The sequence below is a fragment of the Nicotiana sylvestris genome, chromosome 1 (genome assembly GCF_000393655.2).
Source record: "Nicotiana sylvestris chromosome 1, ASM39365v2, whole genome shotgun sequence".
Classification (NCBI taxonomy): domain Eukaryota; kingdom Viridiplantae; phylum Streptophyta; class Magnoliopsida; order Solanales; family Solanaceae; genus Nicotiana; species Nicotiana sylvestris.
The window spans coordinates 48,610,279-48,632,100 of NC_091057.1; the positions used below are offsets into that span (position 1 = coordinate 48,610,279).

At 40.9% G+C, this 21,822-nt stretch overlaps 1 long non-coding RNA gene across 1 annotated transcript; it reads right to left on the reverse strand.

Annotated features, from left to right (window-relative positions):
* Positions 1-1,652: 1,652 nt before the first annotated feature.
* On the reverse strand, positions 1,653-5,457 carry LOC104217859 (uncharacterized). The gene is made up of 2 exons (XR_708861.2): positions 5,123-5,457; positions 1,653-1,921 (listed from the first exon to the last, which is right to left on the reverse strand). It is a non-coding gene; the product is annotated as an uncharacterized lncRNA (long non-coding RNA).
* Positions 5,458-21,822: the final 16,365 nt, after the last annotated feature.

Genomic DNA, 21,822 nt, shown 5'->3' on the forward strand with positions numbered 1-21,822 from the left:
TCCGCTTCTGTGGAAATCACTTAATGGACCAAACCGCTTCTGCGATCAACTTTCCGCATCTGCGCCTTCGCAGGTGCGGTCCATCCACTGCATCTGCAGTCGCTACCTTTCCAGGCATTCCCACTTCTGCGGTCCCTTATCCACATCTGCGGTTTCGCAGATGCGGTCCCATTAGCCGCTTCTGCGGTTCCTGCCCCTCTAGCCCTTTTTTGCTTCTGCGGCCTATCTCTCGCACGTGCGGCATCGCACCCGCGGTCCCCAATCTGCGAATGCGGAAATACCAGAAGCAGCAAAAGTTCAGGAGCTGCAATATTCCTCAAACTTCTCATTAACTATCCGAAATTACCCCGAGGCCCCCAGGACCTTAACTAAAAGCACAAACATATCCCAATACCTTATCCAAACTTGTCACAATCTTCAAAACACCTCAAACAACATCAAATCAACCAAAACACATCGAATTCAAGCCTAACTTTCTAAAATCTTTCGAATTCCGCTTTTGATCAAAACTCAACCAAACCACGTCTGAATGACCTGAAATTTTGCACACACATCCCAAATGACACAACAGAACTACTGCAACTCTCGAAATTCCATTCCGACTCCTACATCAAAAATCTCACCTACCATTTGGAAATCACCAACAATTCAAGCCTAAATCTACTACGAACCTCCAAAATTTATTCTGATCACGCTCCTAAGTCACAAATTACCTCCCGAAGCTAACCGAACTATCAGAACTCACATCCAAGCCCTCTAACATATAAGTCAATATCCGGTTGACTTTTTCAACTTAAACTCACTCTAAAGAGACTAAGTGTTTCAAACTTTATCAAAATCATTCTGGATTCGATCCGACCAACCCGATACCACATAACACGGATAAACAAATCATAAAGAAGTAGAAATGGGAAAAACGAAGCGGTAACTCATGAGACAACGGACCGGGTCGTCACAGATGGACAAAGTATAATAATTAGCATAGCAAAAACAAATGAAACCATGATACAACTATTAGCGAAATCATAACCTGTTTCGAGAGTAGCAAGTTTAAGATAACATCAACCCTTAACATGCACGTGCTGAGATGGGAAAATGTTCAGAGTTGGTGGTCTTATTCCAGATTTCTTTGCAACTTCTCAAGAACGAAAGCTTCCTTATTTCTGACAGGTCAGGTATTTTAGCTCTTGGAAAAAAGCTGCAGCAAAAAGATGGGAAAATAAATATATGTCCCCACTGCTACATCCATCAACTTAAATAAACAAAGGAAACAACCTTATGTCAATTAATATACACTGTAAAACAATCTAATACCCGACAACACAATCGTACAATGTGTCTGTAACAGTTATGCCAATTAATCTTTGGTGATTCTAGCATTCTAGAGGACCTTATATTGTTTCCTCTGTGCTCATCAAGCTTAGCACTTGCGAAATTTAACTTGAACTCCAAAGGTATACCTATTGGTTTTGTTTGATACCAACAATTTAATATCGCGATCCGGATTTTTCGCCCTCGGGAGTCATGATGGCGCCTACTAGTGAAAGCTAGGCAAACTAACCGTTTGAACAATTACCTTTTTCCCATTTTAATATTTTAATAATTATGAACCAACAGTTTATAAACAGCGGAATTTAAACGAGCGGAAGAAACAATTAAAACCATTTAAATCTTTCCAATACAATTTCTTAAACAAATACTACCCAGAACTGGTGTCACAACTTCACAGACGGTCTAGGAATACTACAAACAAGGTCTGAAAAGTAAATACAACACTCTTTCTGAAATACGTAAATAAAACGGGAAGAAAGGATAGAGGTAGACGCCAGGGCCTGCGGACGCCTGTAGGACTACCTTGGATCTCCGAATGGACTGAAGGCAGCCACCCCAAGCTAAGGTCCAAAAGCTGCTGCGCGGGGATCTGCACACAGTGCAAAGTGTAGTATCAGCACAACCGACCCCATGTGATGGTAAGTGCTTAGCCTAACCTCGACGAAATAGTGACGAGGCTAGGACCATACTACCAAATAAACCTGTGCAGTTAAATCATATACAGCAGAAAATAAAAGCAGGAATGCACAGTTTAGAATGGGAGGGGGAAAACATGTTGCGGGGAAACATTAAATGATAATAGAAAGACAGCAGGTAAATACAAGGAACGCCATAACTCAAGTATCAACAAGAATTAGAAATCAAACAAGTGCACGACATCACCCTTCGTGCTTTTACTCTCGTCCTCACCATAAGAATCAATATAAACTACACGGCATCACCCTTCGTGCTTTTACTCTCGTCCTCATCATAAAGTCAATATCATCGGCACGGAATTGTATATCATGCGGCACGACATCACCCTTCGTGCTTTTACACTCTTCCTCACAAAATCATACACGGCATCACACTTCGTGCTTTAACACTCTCTCACCAAAACAATGCACGGCATCACCCTTCGTGTTTTAAAACTCTTTCTCACCCAAACAACAATCACAAATAATAAGGGCAAGGAAATAAATAAAATCACAATAAAATTCCGGCAAGGAAATAATAGTTCAAAAATCAAATCTCGGCAAGGGAACAATATCAAAAGTATCAACATCCCGGCAAGGGAGATAGCATTAAAAGCAACAACATCCTGGCAAGGGAGAAAATATAATAATTCTCTTCTCTTTTTACTTCACAACTCACTTCACAACTTGAGTCAATGCTCTATAAGGTTCAATTGCCAATTATACCTCCACAATTCATTATACAACTTGAGCCAACGCTCCTCAATGTTCAAATATCACTATTACTTCCACAAGTTTTGCTCAACAACATTAATCATCACATAAGGCATGAACAATACAAACAGAATCACATTGGTCATAGAATAAGACTCACGGGCATGCTTGACACTAACGTATAGATACTCGTCACCATGCCTATACATCGTACTCAACAAATAACACATAACAAATAGGTCACAACTCCTAATCTGTCAAGCTAAAGTTAGACCAAACACTTACCTCGATGCTACGAACACAATTCAAGTCTCAACTATCGCTTTACCTCTTGATTCCACCACCAATTCGCTCGTATCTAGCCACAAGTTACTAAACTATTTCAATAAATGCTAAATGAATCAATTCGAATGCATGAAAATAGGTTTTCTAAAGTTTTTCCCAAAAAGTCAAAAATCACCCTTAACCCTACATGGTCAAAACGCGAGGTTCGAACCAAAACTCGATTACCCATTCCCCTACAAACCTAGATATATAATTTGTTTTGAAATCGGGCCTCAAATCGAGGTCCAAATCCCCAAAATTTGAAAAACCTAGGTTCTACCAAAAACACTCTTTTTCCTCCATGAAAACCTTTGATTTTGAGTTGAAATCATGAGAAAAGATGTTAAAGATTGATGAAAACAAGTTAGAAATGACTTACAATTGATTAGGAAGAGTACTTGTCTTTAAAAAATTGCCCAAGAGTGTTTTGGTTTTGAAAGGGTTTGAAAAATGGTTGAAATGCGTCTAAGTTATGATTTTGCAGGTTGCAGGTGCCGCAATTGCGAACCCTTCAGACTGCTACTCTCGCATGTGCGACTAATGTTCGCAATTGCGAACTCGCTTTTGCGATGAAATTGTCGCATTTGCGACACTGAAGGATTCCATGCCACTTCGCTTTTGCGATTGGCCTTTCACATTTGCGACATCGCTTTTGCGATGACTATGTCGCATTTGCGACCCCAAGACAGACCAGGTCTTTTCGCATTTGCGAGCTAGGCTTCGTACGACCTGCAACATACCAGCTAAAAACCTGCAACATCCTAAGTTAAATTCCACTCCGTGGCCTATCCAAAACTCACCCGAGCCATCGGGACTCCAAACCAAACATGCACACTAACCCAAAAATATCATACGGACTTGCTCGTGCAATCAAATTATGAAATTAACATGCAAAACTATGAATTAAACCCCAAAACTTATCATTTTTATCAAGAACATTTTAAAGTTCATAACTCTTCGACCGGAGGTCCAAATCACGTCAAATAAACTCCATTTTTCACCAAATTTCACAGTTATCATTTAAATACTACAACAAGTTTGTACCGGGCTCCGGAACCAAAAATACAGGCCATAGAGACCAATGGTTTCACACATTAATTCTTTTCTTTATTTCATAAATAATTCAGCAAAATAATTTCTTTCAAAAATTGATTTCTAAAGCTTGGGACCTCTGAATTCATTTCTGGGCATATGCCCAAATCCCATATTTTACTGCGGACCACCCCAGATCGTCAGAATACAGATCCGGGTCTGTTTGCTCAAAATGTTGACCAAAGTCAACCATAATCAGATTTTTAACTCTAGAAATTTCTATTTCTCATATTTTCACATAAAAGGCTTTCCGGATATAGGTCCGAACAACGCATGCAAATCGAGGTGAAGTAAAAATGAGATTTTAAGGCATCAGAACATAGGATTTGTTTCTAAAACAAGTGATGACCTTTCGGGTCATCACATCTAATTTATAATCTCGTTGTTCTAATCTCAGCTTTGAGATTTATGACAGCATACATGTGCTGATACATCAGATTTCTTGTTATAACCCAGCAAATTCAATTTCAAGGAAGAATTTCGACTCTCCTAGTTTTTTTATCTTGAAATTTTGGTGTATTACCTCTTTGCTTCTTCAACCATTCTGTTATCGTTCGTGTGGTCAATAAGTTATTGACATATAAGGATCACAAGTTCACAACTATATTATTGTCATGTCTAGTGAACAAAAAGCAATATAAGAAATAAATCTCTCAAAAAATACAAGTGGCATTACTATATTATTTCCATAACTTAGATGAACATTTAATTAAATCAATTCCAAAAGTATAACTTTATTTTTTCATTAACAAAGTATTAATTAAATTGGTACATTAAAATTGAGCAAAAAATAAACTTCCATTTGAAATTCACATCATAAAGCAGTACAATGAAAAGTGCCAATCACTGCTTACGAAAATAAAGAATGTTATGTCACTATAGAATAACAACCAAGGAAATTCACCCAAGAAATAGAAAATTGTTAAGAGATCTCAAACAAAAAATAGAAGAAGAAGAAGAGAGCAAAAACTGAGAAATAATCATACCTGAAATGGTATTCTTCAAATTCTGAAGAAGAAATTCTGAAGAAGAAGAAGAACTCAAAGGCCGTAGTTATGATGGAACAGAGGAGAGCTGTTTCTAGACCCTCGTTTGTGTCGAAATAGCGAGCATCGTTAAAATTAGAAGTAGGGAAAAAATAAAATGGCAAGGTAAAATGACAATTTTGCTCTTGATAAAATAAATATAAACATAATCTCAAAACCTAGCTTTAAAGATTCAAGTTCTGGTTGTTGGATAGTGGTTGCGTCACTTTCTTCTTTTCTTGTTTTATAGGAGGCTAAGTAGATTAAAAAAAAAATGAATTTCCCATTTCTCAAAACTATCTATTGGAAAACGAACAAATGATAGCATATGGCGTTAGGCCATCCACAAAGGGAAAATGTGCAAAAGAAAGATGGGTAATGGGTTGAGTGTTGAAAATGAAACCTTACTCATTAACATTAATTAGTTCTCCTACCATGCCATATCGCCAACTACTAGTGTCATTCCTATTCTTATGATTAGAGGTGAATCTGGAATTTAAATCTTATGGAATCAGCCTTTAAGATTATTAGCATTGAACTCATTATATTTTTTAAGTCATGAATTTAAATTTACTATTTGTTGTAATTTTAGAGCCCATTTGGATGGGCTTGTTTTAAGTGACTTTTAAGCCAAAATAGTTTTTAAGCCATAAGTTAGGAATTCTAACTTTTGGCTTTTGGCTTGTTTTTGTCATTTTAGCTTAAAAACAAGTGTTTAAAAATACTTTTTTTACTTTATCCAAACACTTCAAAATGGCTTAAAAGCGATTTTGACTTAAAAGCACTTAAAACAAGCCAATCGAAATGGGCTCTTAGTAAATTTTACACATAAATTTTTATTCCGCATCGAAAATTATAAATTCAATTGAACTCGTCATCTATACTGCCTCTGTCTATGGTTACCTACAACATGAAAAAAGAATAAAGGTCCACAAATTATCAATGACAAATTAATTATGCTAGTAGGTTTGAATACCTAATGACTAATGTCTATACATAAGAAAAGAAAGAAATGTAGTGGTATATATGGCCAAAAAATTTCTTCCGAGAGTAAAAAAAATATTGGAAATTTTTCTTTAAATATTGCGAAAACCTTTCTTGTTATTAGTTAGTACTTTTTACATTGCTCATCTTACTGTTGCTGTTGCTTCAATTTTTTTTAAATACTTGTTTTTGGGGGTTTCAAAAGAAAAATTGTAAAAATTGTTTTTCAACCAATACGATTAAAACAAAAGTTGTCGACGTTGTTAAATAATGAAGCATACTGATCATCGACTATTTATGTTTTCCCCTCTCTAGGGTGTGGTGGTGTTGGGGGGGGGGGGGAGAGTTTGTGTGGAGGAGAAAGAAAAAGAAAACTTTGGGCAAATATACTACTAGCTTTATACTATGGAGTAATTTATACTCTATTAAAATCATGAAAACATTTAGTGAAATGTTTCACCTTTTTTACTCTTTAAAAATATATTTACATTGGATAAAATTGTAAAGTAAAAAAACTTTCCTTATATTTAGGAGTTCTAAAAAAACGAATATAATTTAGTGTTTGATATCTTTCCCTAATAAGGATACAATATATTAAGACATAAGAGAATGCAAAATAAGGAGGAAAGTTCCAACAAGAAAACTTTGCGTGTTTGTGTGATATTTTTTTTTCTTTGTCCTTGTTTAATCATAAAGACCAATTTTGCCTTTATCTTTTTTTTTTCATATGATTTATTTGTTGTTTTTAAAATTTAAATCATAAGTATTTTCTTAGAAGCTTGGTTGTTAAATTCGTTAAAATTTATTATGGCATTAGGTTTTGAATAGTAATTATTGTTGAGAAAAATAGTAATCACTAATTTGTGATAACAAATTAATTATCATAATTTAATTTATAGAAATACCTAAATTACCTCAATGCATATGTTAAAATAAATAAATGGAAAAGGACTTTTATTTTTTGGTAAAAAAGAAACTAATATTATTACTACGAAAGTTTGTTACATAATTTAACTTTACAAAACAAGAATTAGTTACAAAATTCATCTTGTAGCTAATATGATTTTTTATAATAGATAACTGATTCTATCACCAAGTAGGATTAGCGATGAATTTTATTATTTAACTACACAATTTATCTATCGGTAACTTTTCTTCTGTTTGTAGTTAACTTGTCTTAGAATATATGGTACCTAAACGACTATTTTGATACAAAATTAATATAAAAGAACGAGATACATAATAACACTAAATTTTCAAGATTATCTTGGTTATTGTCATGCTTAGTGTCATGGGCGGCTTTTCAGCCGCGCCCCATGACCCCTTGGGCGCGCCCCGTGGTGTCCTAGCAAGCCTTCCAATGCCTAGCGCCACGGACGGCCCTGTGGTCTTGGCCGCGCCAAGTGACAAGCGCGCATGTGCCTCTGTCGCCCCACCAATATCCCTCGCCAGCGCCCAACCGCAGGTAGATGCCAACAGCGCCGCGCGCGCAGACAACGCTGCGTGCGCAGACCCTGATGCCAAAGACTATGTTGCTGACAACGGACCTGTTTTCTGCCTTATAGTAAACTAAGTCTTTTTCATTGTAAATATAGAGTAGTTTTATTCCATGTACTTCCATTATGTTTCTCTAGCTTAATCAAGTCTAGTCTTGTAGCTTTGGATTATTTTTTTTAAGCATTATTAGGGGGGATCAAGCAATCAAACTTTCTAGCAAGCAAACAATTCTCTGTACTGGTGTCTCTCCCCCTCGACACCGCGTTGCCTTTCTGTAATAGCTTTCATTAATGCAATCAAGCTTTCTTTCATTCTCAATTCTCATTCTTCTTCTCTCATTTTCTCTTGACATTGGTTTTCCCCTACGGCACTGACAATCTAGTCTAGCGTACGGAGGGGACCTCAGTTGGCGGACAACAACTGCACTGACATCAGTTGCTTAGCCTTACGTCGCCCTTCCAAGGAATCTCAGGAAGGCGCCGCGTAACAGTTGGTATCAGAGCCTAGGCTCGACATCGGACGAGGGAACGCATTGCCATGTATCTTTAGGGTGATGCTAAACTCTGGTGGCGGGTGAAATACGAAGCCATCAAGGCCGGTGAAGATGCTCTCGAAACATGGGCAGAACTGAAGGCATTCATACGCCTACAGTTCTTCCCCGAAAATGTTGAATACAATTCAAGGAGAAAGCTATGGGAGCTCCGCCAGACCAAATCTGTGCGGGACTACGTGCGGGAATTCTCCGCGCTCATGCTAAGCATACGCGACATGGGGCACAAAGACAAGCTCTTCACTTTCCTAGAAGGGCTGAAACCTTATGCCCGTATGGAGCTACAAAGACAACGGGTAGATACCCTGCCCAAGGCGATCCAAGCAGCTGAATACCTTGGGTACTATTAAATGGAAGCTCGGAAGGATAGGCCTCAACCGCCTGCCCGAGCGGGATTCAAAGGGGGCCAGTCTAGCAATGGTGTCCCTAGCAGAAGTGGGGGAGATCGGGGCTCAACCCTAAGGCTACCTCCACAGGCAGCAACAGTGTTGTGTCTAATAACAATGATCGGGGGAGGAAGCCTCCTTCAGGGTGCCGTCATTGTGGCGGACCACATTGGAACAATGAGTGCCCACATGCACAGATGAATGCCCATCAGACTTTTGATGATGGGACAGATGACGATTCAGACGATGCGGATCAGACTGAACCCGTAGGTGCCTTCAATGCAATTGTTGGCTCCATTTCTGAGGCATTAGCAGAGACTAGTGCTGGTATCCGTAAGAAGAAGGACCCATGTCCCGTCACCAAGAAAGGGAAAAAGAAGGCGGATGATGAGACTCCTCTTAAGCACGAGAGGACCTTAATGTTCGTTGAGATGAAGGTGAATGGCAAGCCCATTCGGGCCATGGTAGACACGGGTGCTACCCACAACTACTTAGCCTCGACTCAGGTGGAGCGCCTTGGTCTAGTCGTAGGGAAAGGTAGAGGCCGTGTCAAGGCTATCAACTCACCTCCCCAGCCAGTGGGTGGAATAGCCAAAGAAGTACCGATGAAGCTTGGCCCTTACGAAGGAAAATTCAACTTGCGCGTGGTGATCATAGATGACTTCGAGTTGATAGTTGGATTGGAATTCCTGAGGCAAACCAACACCATGCCTGTACCGTATGCTGACATGTTACTGATGATGGGAGCAAACGGGGCCAAGCCCTGCGTTATCCCGTGCATGCCCATGAAGATGGCCGTTGAAAACATCTCGGCCTTGCAGTTGAAGAAGGGGGTCAAAAGAAACGAACCTACGTTCCTGGCAACCCTCTGCATCGAAGATGTAGAATGCTCCTCGGGTCCCATTCCTGAACCCGTGAAGGAGCTACTACTAGAGTTTGAAGATGTCATGCCACAAGACATGCCAAAGCGACTACCGCCTAGGCGCACTGTGGATCATGAAATTGAGCTGGTGCCGGGCGCGAAGCCACCTGCCCGGGCGCCTTACAGAATGTCACAACCCGAACTCACCGAGCTTCGGAGACAATTGACGGAAATGCTAGACACAGGGATTATCGTGCCCTCCAAATCCCCATACGGGTCCCCTGTGCTATTCCAAAAGAAACATGATGGTAGTCTACGACTCTGTGTGGACTATCGGGCTCTAAACAAAATTACTGTGAAGAACAAGTACCCTATTCCGTTAATGGCAGACTTGTTCGATAGACTGGGTGGTGCGACGGTGTTCACCAAAATAGACCTGAAGACAGGTTATTGGCAAGTTCGGATTGCAGAGGGTGATGAGCACAAGACGACCTGTGTGACAAGATATGGGTTATACGATTTCCTGGTTATGCCATTCGGCTTGACTAACGCCCCAGCTACGTTTTGCACTTTGATGAACCAAGTCTTTCGAGAGTACATTGATGAATTCGTGGTGGTCTACTTGGATGACATTGTGGTATATAGCCAAACATTGGAGGAACACCTGATGCACTTGCGGAAGGTCCTAGCTCGATTGCGGGAGCATGAACTATATGCGAAGCTATCTAAGTGCTCCTTTGCTCAAAAGCAAATTGACTTCCTCGGACATGTCATCGAGGAAGGGCGGATCAAGATGGACCAGCATAAGATTCAGGCAATCACAGATTGGCCGCCACCTAAGGATATCCATGCCTTGAGGGCGTTCCTTGGTCTATGCAATTTCTATCGGCGATTCGTGAAAAACTACTCCCTCATTGCAGTACCATTGACAGAACTCCTCAAGAAGATCACGCCTTGGGAATGGGGACCCAAGCGAGCGGAGGCCTTTAACGCATTGAAAGCGGCTATGTCTAGTAGCCCCGTCTTGGCCCTTCCTGATCTGGCCAAGCCATTCGAAGTACAAACAGATGCATCTGACTATGCCCTCGGTGGCGTCTTGCTACAAGAAGGGCATCCTGTGGCGTACGAGAGCCGGAAGCTAAAAGATGCAGAGCAGCGCTATGCCGCCCATGAGAAAGAATTATTGGCTATCGTCCACTACTTGCGCCTCTGGAGGAGTTATCTGCTGGGAACCCCGTTCGTGGTTAGACAGACAACACAGCTGTTAGCCATTTCATGACCCAGCCGAAGTTGAATGGTCGACAGGCCAGGTGGCAGGAACTCCTAGCTGAATTCCACTTCAACCTGGAGTACCGAAGTGGGAAGACCAATCATGTTGCTGATGCGCTCAGTCGGAGAGCTGATCTAGCATCGGTGTGCCTACTTGCCACCCTAAGGGGGAGCGAGGTAGCCACCTCCATCAAGGACCAGATACAAGATCTACTCATCAGAGATCCTGCTTCACAGTATTTGGTTGATTTGGTAGGACAAGGCAAGACTCGCCAGTTCTACATGGAAGATGGTTTTCTGAAAGTGAAAGGGAACCGACTTTATGTTCCTAAAGGAGGAGATCTACGAAGGACTCTTCTAGCGGAATGTCATGATACTCTGTGGGCCGGCCATCCCGGTGAAGAACGCACCATGGCGTTACTTCGCCGTGCATATTATTGGCCTCAAATGGCCGATGACGTTGCTCAGTATGTGAAGACTTGTCTAGTATGCCAGAAGGACAAGTCAGACCGCTTAACACAGGCGGGACTCTTGGAACCACTAGCTGTCCCAAAGAGACCTTGGGAAAGTGTTTCCCTGGATTTCATCACCGGATTGCCCAAGGTCGGAGATCTAACAACTATCTTGGTTGTGGTAGATCGGTTTTCCAAATATGCTACCTTTATTGCTGCCCCACAATATATATCAGCAGAAGATACAGCTCGACTCTTCTTCTCTCATGTCGTCAAATATTGGGGCCTACCCAAAGATATTGTTAGTGATCGTGACTCACGCTTCACTAGCAACTTTTGGACCCAACTCTTTAAGTGTCTTGGGTCGAAGCTGAATCACAGCTCAAGTTTTCATCCGCAATCTGATGGCCAGACGGAGCGGTTCAATGGTATGTTGGAGGAATATTTGCGTCATTTTGTAACCGGATCGCAGAAGAATTGGGTGAAGCTTCTGGATGCTGCTCAACTGTGTTTCAATTCACAAAAGAGCTCTAGTACAAACAAAAGCGCTTTTGAAATTGTTACCGGACAGCAACCGCTACTCCCACACACCGTCAATGCACCAAATATGTCTAAATCTCCTCGAGCTGCTAGCTTCTCTAAAGAGTGGAAGCAAAATTTGGAGATAGTGCGGAGCTATCTTGTCAAGGCTCAAAAGCGGATGAAGAGGCATGCTGATCAGAATCGTCGCTTTGTTGAATACCAGGTAGGAGACAAAGTGATGGTCAAAATTCCAAAGCGTTACTTATTTGCGGGGGTCCATGACCCTCGCTTATTGCAAAAATACATTGGACCCTTGTCCATTGAAAGGCGCATGGGGAAAGTTGCATACCGGGTGGATACCCCAGCTTGGTGGAAAATTCATCCTGTCTTCCATGTCAGCCTCCTGTAACCTTTTCGGGAAGACACGGAGGATCCTTCAAGGAGCCAACTCACAATACCCAGTATTAGAGGGCCCAATTCAACCGGGAAAAGGTGTGTTGAAGCTATCCTTGATGATAGAGTGATTCATGCCTCAAGGAAAGATCACCAAGAGTTCTTGGTGAAATGGCAGGGCTGTGATGCAGAGGAGAACACTTGGGAGAGGGGAACAAACCTCAAAGCCTACAAGAGCCTAATTGAAGATTATCTTGCAAGTAAGGCACTGAGGACGTCGCCAACTCAGGTGGGGGAGAATGTCATGGGCGGCTTTCCAGCCATGCCCCATGACCCCTTGGGCGCGCCCCGTGGCGTCCTAGCAATCCTTCCAATGCCTAGATCCACGGACAGCCCTGTGGTCTTGGCCGCGCCAAGTGACAAGCGCGCATGTGCCTCTGTCGCCCCACCGATATCCCTCGCCAGCGCCCAACCGCAGGCAGATGCCAACAGCGCCGCGCGCGCAGACAACGCCGCGCGTGCAGACCCTGATGCCAAAGACTATGCTGCTGACAGCGGACCTGTTTTCTGCCTTATAGCAAACTAAGTCTTTTTCATTGTAAATATAGAGTAGTTTTATTCCATGTGCTTCCATTATGTTTCTCTAGCTTAATCAAGTCTAGTCTTATAGCTTTGGATTTTTTTAAGCATTATTAGGGGGATCAAGCAATCAAACTTTCTAGCAAGCAAACATTTCTCTGTACTGGTGTCTCTCCCCCTCGACACCGCGTTGCCTTTCTGTAATAGCTTTCATTAATGCAATCAAGCTTTCTTTCATTCTCAATTCTCATTCCTTTTCTCTCAATTGATCTTGACATTGATTTTCCCGTACGGTACTAACAATCTAATCTAGCGTACAGAGGGGACCTCAGTTGGCGGACAGTAACTGCACTGACATCAGTTGCTTAGCCTTACGTCGCCCTTCCAAGGAATCTCAGGAAGGCGCCGCGTAACATTAGATAGGTCATCCGCTTCTTTTTTTTGACTAAGTAGGCTCAATATTTGTCATATTCAAGAGCTTAGATTTCTAAAATCTTATTTTTAACGGCTTATATATTTTTTATAGTTTTATATGCATGGATAGAAGGTACATGCGCATCGCGCATATCCTAGCACGAAGCCAATTAGCGAAATGTCATTCGCTTTTTTTATCATTTAAAAATAGATTTTATATTGGTTATAATTGTAATTTAATTATTCTACTAATATTTAGGACTTTAAAATCAACTAAATTTTGATCATTAAATCTTCCCTTATTTGAACTACATATATAGAAACTCCTAAATTTTAGTAATTTAAAACCAAATAAAAATTTACTTATAAATCCTTTCTTTAAATAAATTGTGTAAATTAATTATGACTTTTTCTTATGTGTATTAGACAAAATGTATATAAACGTGTCAGAAATCTACTAATAAAATTTTATATCTAATCTTAACAACAACGACCTAGTGAATTCCCATTAGTGGGGTCTGGGGAGGGTAATGTGTACGTAGACCTTGCCCCTACCTCGAAGGAGTAGAGAGGCTATTTCCAAAAGACTCTCGGCTCAAGAAGACAAAAAGACAAAAGGTGACAATATCAGTAACAGGTCGAGTATGAAAATATACAAATAAGTTTAACACGACGTGCTTACGTTTTGAAAATAATAATGGTATTTTAATTTAAAGTAATAAGTACTATAATGTACTTTAAGTTAATTATTTGAATAAGTTGAATACATATTATAAATTTATTGTCACGACCCTATAACCGACCTAGTCGTGATGGCGCCTATCGTGAAACTAGACCAGCCGACACAACTCCCGAATTAACCATTTAATCAATAACAATCATTTTTAAGTCTTTACTCAATCAGATATCTCATAATGTAAGTCTAAATGGACAGTGCGGAATAAATACACAAGCCCGACATCGGGGTGTCACAAGTCGCGAGCATATACTAGGGTCTGAAAATATACTAAAACAATTTAAGGAATACAAGAGGGAGAAGAGCAGGGTTGCGAACGTCGGGCAACTTCCTTGATAACTCCAATGACTCTGTCACTAAGCAATCAACACCCGCTACCGGGTTCAGAAATACCTAAATCTGCACATAAGGTGCAGGGAGTAATGTGAGTACTCCAACTCAGTAAGTAATAAAGGTAAATGAAAACTGAGCAGTAAGAAAACACGTCAATCACATCAAAATGCTCCAACAAAAGTAGGACATTTCCAACACAGTAAAGAAATCATTTACTTCAAAAATCATGCTCAGTTTCGGTAAAAACCTTTTCAAAGAACTTTCAATAGTTTCAAACGAGTGATAAAACAGTGAGTATAAATGATAGAAAACGTAAACAGCCTCTCGGACAAACATATACCATAAACCGCCCCTCGGGCATAATATCAACAAAACCAGGAGGGGCTATCTCACAATCACTCGTAATCAGCCCCTCGGGCATAACATGAATCAAGAACAGCCCCTCGGGCAAAACATGGATCAAGAACAGCCCCTCGGGCTACAATACGAAACAACAACAGCCCATCGGGCTACATCATATCACTCACACTGGGTACCCGCGCTCACTGGTGGTGTACAAACTCCGGAAGGGGCCCTTTACGGCCCAAGCGCAATAACAAGCCATCTCGTGGCATAATCAAACAGGCTCTCGACCTCATATCAAGTCACCTCGTGGCATAACAAATCAGGCTCTCGGTCTCATAATCATAAATCAGAACCACGCTGTTGTGGCGCGCAGCCCGATCCTATAATATCCTCACAACACAGGCCCTCGACCTCACTTGTTCCGAAATCTCTCAAGCCACTCGGGCAACAGTAAAACATGATGCTCAGCCAAAATATCATTTAAAATATAAAAAATGAGTAAATATAGCTGAGTTATGAAAAATAGTAGAATACAACATGATTGAGTACAAATATGAAGTCAAAACAGTAAAGAATAGTAGTAAAAATCCCCAAGGGTCCAAAACAGTTGGCACGAGGCCCAAATATGGCATTCCGCCCAAAATATGGTAATAATTTCCAAAACACAATGATATCAAACAGTTTTCAATCAAATACGCGACTTAACAGTCATACGGGACGGACCAAGTCATAATCCCTAGCGGTGCACGTCCTCACACTCGTCACCTAGCGTGTGCGTCACTTCAAAGTAGCATAACGATGTGAAATCCGGGGTTTCATACCCTCATGACAGCATTTACAATCATTACTTACCTCAAATCGGTCCAAACTCTAGCCCGCGATGCCTTTGCCTCTCGAATCGGCCACTAAATGCTCCAAATCTAACCAAAATCAGTACATTGTCATCAATATACGCTAAAGGAACAAAGCCCAAGCGAAAATAATCAAATTAACTCAAAAATTCCGAAATTGGCTCAAACCCGCCCCCCGGGCCCACGTCTTGGAATCCGATAAAAATCACAAAACTGAAAAACTATTCGCTCACGAGTCTGCCCATATCAAATTCACCAAAATCCGACATTAAATGACCATCCAACTCCCCAAAATCAACTCTTCAACCCTTCCTCCATTTTTCCCAATTTTCACCCCAAATTCCCAAATTAAATGATAAGAATCAAGATATAATCATGAGATTTAACCAATCCAGAGTGAAGAACACTTCCCCCAATCAATCCTCTGAAAATTCCTTCAAAAATTGCCTGAATCCGAGCTCCATAGCTCCAAAAATGCAAAAATGGTCGAAATCTTCGAAATAGAGTACTTTATAATCTGCCCAGGCATTTACCCTATGCTATCGCGGACAAACTAATGCGATAGCAAAGCACAAAATTTTCCAGCCCTTCTTATACCCTATGCGATCGCGGCCATTCCCCCGCGATCGCGTAGAACAAATTTTTCCAACAGCCTTCTCCAGCTCTTCCGGACAGCCTCTAGTATAATAATTATAACTTTTTGTACAAAACTCCAAATTATAATTTGTTTAATTTTCTGAAAACTAGACATCAAGAACAACAACTTTAATTTTTGGATCATCTTCAAAATCCTTATAGATCATGAGATATAAGATTCCAAAGTCGGGTCAATGCAGCATAGATTTTACTCTATGCTATCGCGGGAAGACTTATGCGATCACATAGCACAACTCCATTTTTCCAAATTTTCTCTATGCTAACGCGGTCAGATCTATGTTAACGCACAATACACCCTAGAAGCCAAAAAACAACAACTAGAAATGGCCTAGAAATGGTCCGAAACCACCCTGAAACTCACCCGAGGCCCTCGGGACCTCAACCAAACATGCCAACACATCCCACAACATCATTCAAACTTGTTCCAACCTTCGGAATGCTCAAAACAACATCAAAACATCGAATCATCCTCAGATTCAAGCCTAAGAATTCCAAAACTTCTGAATTTCGAATTCGATCAAAAAGTCTATCAAACCTCATTCGAATGACCTGAAATTTTGCACACACGTCACAAATGACATAACGGGACCCCGATATCAAAATTTTCACTGTCGATCGGAAAATGCCAAATTTTCAATTTCGCCAATTCAAGCCTAAATCTACCACAGACCTCCAAAATACATTCCGGACGCGCTCCCAAGACCAAAATCACCTAACGGAGCTAACCAAATCATAAAAATCAAAATCCGAGATCGAATACTAAAAAGTCAAAACTTGGTCAAACCTTTCAAATTTAAAGCTTCAAACTGAGAATTGTTCTTCCAATTCTATTCTGATTATCTTGAAAACCAAAACTGATGATTTACATAAGTCATAATACAACACACGGGGCTAGTGATGCCCGAGAACTAGCAAGCGAAATGCAATAGCTCAAAACAACAGGTGGGTCGTTACATTTATACACATATTAAATTACAAATCCAATTACAATACTCGAAAAGTAAAAAATAAATAAAATAAATTTATATATTGGAAATAACTTAGATGCATTTATTCATAAGTAATTTAAGATAGTAGTTAAAAGAGCTAAAAGAAAACATAGAGAGCGAAAGGTATAAATTGATATTCCTTATTGAATTAGCTATAAAGAATCAATATTCTTTGTTGAAATAAATTTATAAATTTATTTTAATTCAAAAATAATATTTATATAATTTTTAAAAGTTTTATACTCATTTAGATCTAGTTTGATAAAACGTATAGAATCTTTTCACCATTAATCACTAAATTCAGATTTGATCCCTAAAAATGAAGAAAGTTCAGAATATGAGGCAATTTTCCTTAATAGGTTCTACGACGTAACTTTAAATTAATGAAACAAGTGAATACCGAATAATTTAAAACAGAAAAGAAATGACATAAAAATGTTAGAAAATGATGTGTCATACTGTCACGGCCCAAGTTCGCCCTGCGTGAACTGTCGTGATGGCACCTAGTCTCTACGACTAGGTAAGCCTAACAATTGCGGAAAAAGAAATAAAATGCGGAAAAAAGTAGGTGTCTAAAACAAAGTGCTCTAACTACATAGTGCTCTAAATAAAATACCAAAAATTGAAAAACTTCCCGAAACCCGGAATCTCATGAAATCACAAGCTAAGGATACTACATAGTGCTCTAACTCCAGAATGTCTAAAACAAAGTAAATACAGAAGGGTTGTAACTACAAGAGAGAATGGAGAGGGACTCCTTGGTCTGCGGACACAGCAGAAATACCTGGAAGTCTCTGAAGGATCGCCTCGCCTCAAGGATGGTAGGGCTGAGCCGAAGAACCTGGATCTGCACATGAAAAATATACGCATAAAGGGTATGAGTACACCACAACGGTACTCAGTAAGTGCCAAGCCTAACCTCGGTCGGGTAGTGACGAGGAAGTCAGGGCCCTACTTATTATAGATGAAATAAACAAGGTAAACAGTATAAAATACGATAATATAATCTAAGTGCTAACAATCTATATCAATTAAAAGCACAGAAGGAATCTAACTTAGTACACAGAGATAGCAATAGGGGATCTCCCGGGATGCCGTCCTGTAGTCCTAAACGTAAATGTCCAGAGGATCTCTCGGAATACCGTCCCGTAGTCCGATTCATAATGATGCAGGGGAAACTCCCGGAATACCAATCGTAGTCCCAAAGTCAATATCTACTACAGGGGATCTACCGGGTGCTGTCCCGTAGTCCTAAATATAAATGTGCAGGGGGATCTACCGGAATACCGATCCGTAGTCCCAAAGTAAACAAACAGGGGGATCTCCCGGTATACTGTCTCGTAGTCCCAAAGTAAACACATATCAACAACACGAAGAATATTCAGTTCAATCCAATTCCCTACCAAGGTAAAACATGTATTTTCTAACCTAGCATGATGCATAGAATTCAAATAAAGCAGTTTGAACAAATAAAGCAATTAAGTCACTTAGACATGCTTCTTTAATCTAACAATAGGTTTAAATTGCAAGTAATGTACAACAAGGAAGAAAAACACAGTTATAGTTACTTAATGAAAATAAGTTTTTCAACAATTAGCACATGTACGCGCTCGTCACATCACGCACAAGGCATTTCATATATCAACAGCACCAAATCCTCAGGGGAGTTTTCCCACACAAGGTTAGACAAGCCACTTAGCTCGAACTGACTCAAAAATCAACCCGAAATCACGCTTTTGCCACGAGTACTCAACTTCAAATGAGCCCAATCTATTCAAATCAATTGCATCATGTAAATATAACTTCAAGTAACTAATTTCACTAATTAATTCGAAGCTAAGACGCGAAATTAAGAAAAATGCCCAAAATGTCCCCCAGGCCCCAGGCCCACGTCTCGGAATCGGGCAAAAATTATGGATTATGAACCCCATTTACTCACGAGTCTAACCATACCAAAATTATCCAAATCCGATGTCAAATTCCCAATCAAAACTCGAAAATAAGGCCTAAGAACTTTTCTAAATTTTTCCCAATTTCTCACCCCAAATCTGAAATTAGATGATGAATTCACATTTAGATTAATGGGTTATAAGCAAAAAGGAGTTATGAATCATTACCCAATCGATATCTCTGAAAATCCCTCAAAATCTCGCTCAAATCTGAGCTCCCAAACTCTAGTTTTGATAAAAATGGCTAAACCATCGATTTTGAAATTTTATAATTTGCCCAGCTAATTCCTTCTTTGCGAATGCGGAAAGACCCTCGCGTTCACAACGCACAACTTTGTTTGGCTCAGATTTCCTTCATCGCGAACGCGCTATCCTTGTCGCGAACATAGTAGCAACTTTCTCCTCTCCTACGCGAACGTGGGACCCTCTTCGCGAACGCGTAGGTATATGACCTCACAGCTTCGCGAATGCGGGACCATTATCACGAACACGAAGCATTAAGCTTCCACCAGCCCTAGCTCCTCCGCGAACACAAAACCCCACTCGCGAACGCGAAGAAGGAAACCAGAACTGGAGACCTGCTGCATTTTTCTGCAATTCTCTAAGTCCAAAAATGACCCGTTGAGCATCCGAAATACAACCGAGGCCCCCAGGACCTCAGCCAAACATGCCAACCAATCCTAAAACATCATTCAAACTTGTTCCAACCTTCAGAACGCTCAAAACAACATCAAAATACTAAATTAACATCGGATTCAAGCCTAAGAACTCCAAAAACTCTCAAATTCCGCTTTCGATCAAAAAGTCTATCAAACCTCGTCCGAATGACCTGAAATTTTGCAAGCACGTCACATTCAAAACTACGGAGCTACTCCAACTTCCGAACTTCCATTCCGACCCCGATATTAAAATCTCACTATCGAACCGGAAACTTCAAAAATTCAACTTTCGGCATTTCTAACCTAATTAAGCTACAGACCTCCAAAATACAATATGAACATGCCCCTAAGCCTGAAATCACCCAACGGAGCTAATAGAACCGATGGAATTCCATTTTGAGGTCGTCTTCACATTGCTTCGACTACAGTCCAAATTTCAAAGCTTAAGCTCTCTTTTAGGGAGTAAGTGTCCCAAAACATTCCGAAACTCAAAACAAATCATCCTGGCAAATCAAAATAGCAGAAACAAATACGGGGAAAGCAGTTAATAGGGGATCGGGGCGTTAATTCTTAAAACGACCGGCCGGGTCGTTACATCCTCCCCCTCTTAAAACATTCGTTCATCCTTGAATTAGCATAGAGACATACCTGAAGTGGTAAAAAGATGAGGGTAACGGCTGCGCATATCCTGCTCGATCTCCCAGGTAGCCTCCTCGACCTGCTAAACCCGCCACTGAACCTTCATTAATGCAATGTTCTTTGACTTCAGCTTCCGAACCTGCCTATCCAATATTGCCACTGGTTCCTTAACATAAGATAGATCCTTGTCCAACTGGATTGAACAGAAATCCAATACGTGCAACGGATCGCCGTGATACTTCCGGAGCATCGAAACATGAAATACCGGATGAACTCCTGCCAAGCTGGGAGGTAAAGCAAGCTCATAAGCAACCTCCCCAACACGTCTCAATATCTCAAAAGGACCAATAAACCTCGGACTCAACTTCCCTTTCTTCCCAAATCTCATAACGCCCTTCATAGGTGAAACTCAAAGCAGAACCCGCTCTCCAACCATATAGGAAATATCACGAACCTTCTGGTCCACGTAACTCTTCTGTCTGGACTGGGCTGTACGATGTCTATCTTGGATCACCTTAACCTTCTCCAAAGCATCCTAGACCAAGTCTATGCCCAATAATATCGCCTCACCCGGCTTAAACCAACCCACCAGGAATCTACACCGCCTATCATACAAGGCCTCATACGGTGTCATCTGAATGCTGGACTGATAGCTGTTGTTGTAGGCAAACTCTGCAAGCGGCAAGAACTGATCCCAAGAACCTTCAAACTTCATCACACACGCACGAAGCATATTCTCAAGAATCTGAATAGTGTGCTCGGACTGTCCGTCCGTCTGGGGGTGAAATGATGTGCTCAACTCCACCCGAGTACTTAACTCATATTGTACGACCCTCCAGAACCGTGATATGAACTGAATACCTCTATTTGAAATGATGGAAACGGGAATACCATGTAGACGAACAACCTCCGGGATATAAATCTCTGCCAATCACTCTGAAGAATAGGTAGTACACATATGAATGAAGTGCGCGGACTTGGTCAGCCGATCCACAATCACCCAAATGGCATCAAACTTTCTCAAAGTCCGTGGAAGCCCAACTACGAAGTCCATGGTGATCTACTCCCACTTCCATTCTAGAATCTCTATCTGCTAAAGCAACCCACCCGGTCTCTGGTGCTCATACTTCACCTGCTGACAATTGAGGCACCTAGCCACAAACCCAACTATATCTTTCTTCATACGCCTCCACCAATAGTGCTGCCTCAAATTCTGGTACATCTTTGCGTCACCCGAATGGATGGAATACCGCGAACTATGGGCCTCCTCTAGAATCAACTCCCAAAGCCCATCAACATTGGGTACACATACCCGACCCTACATCCTCAATATCCCGTCATTACCAATAGTCACATCTCTGGCATCACCGCGCAGAACCTTGTCCTTGAGGACGAGCAAATGAGGGTTATCATATTGACGCTCCCTGATACGATCAAATAAGAAAGACCGAGAGACCACACAAGCTAGAATCTGACTGGGCTCCGAAAGATCCAATCTCACATACTAGCTAGCTAAGGCCTAAACATCCATCGCCATGGGCCTCTCCACTACTGGTAAATAAGCCAAACTCCCCAAACTCTCTACCCGGTGACTC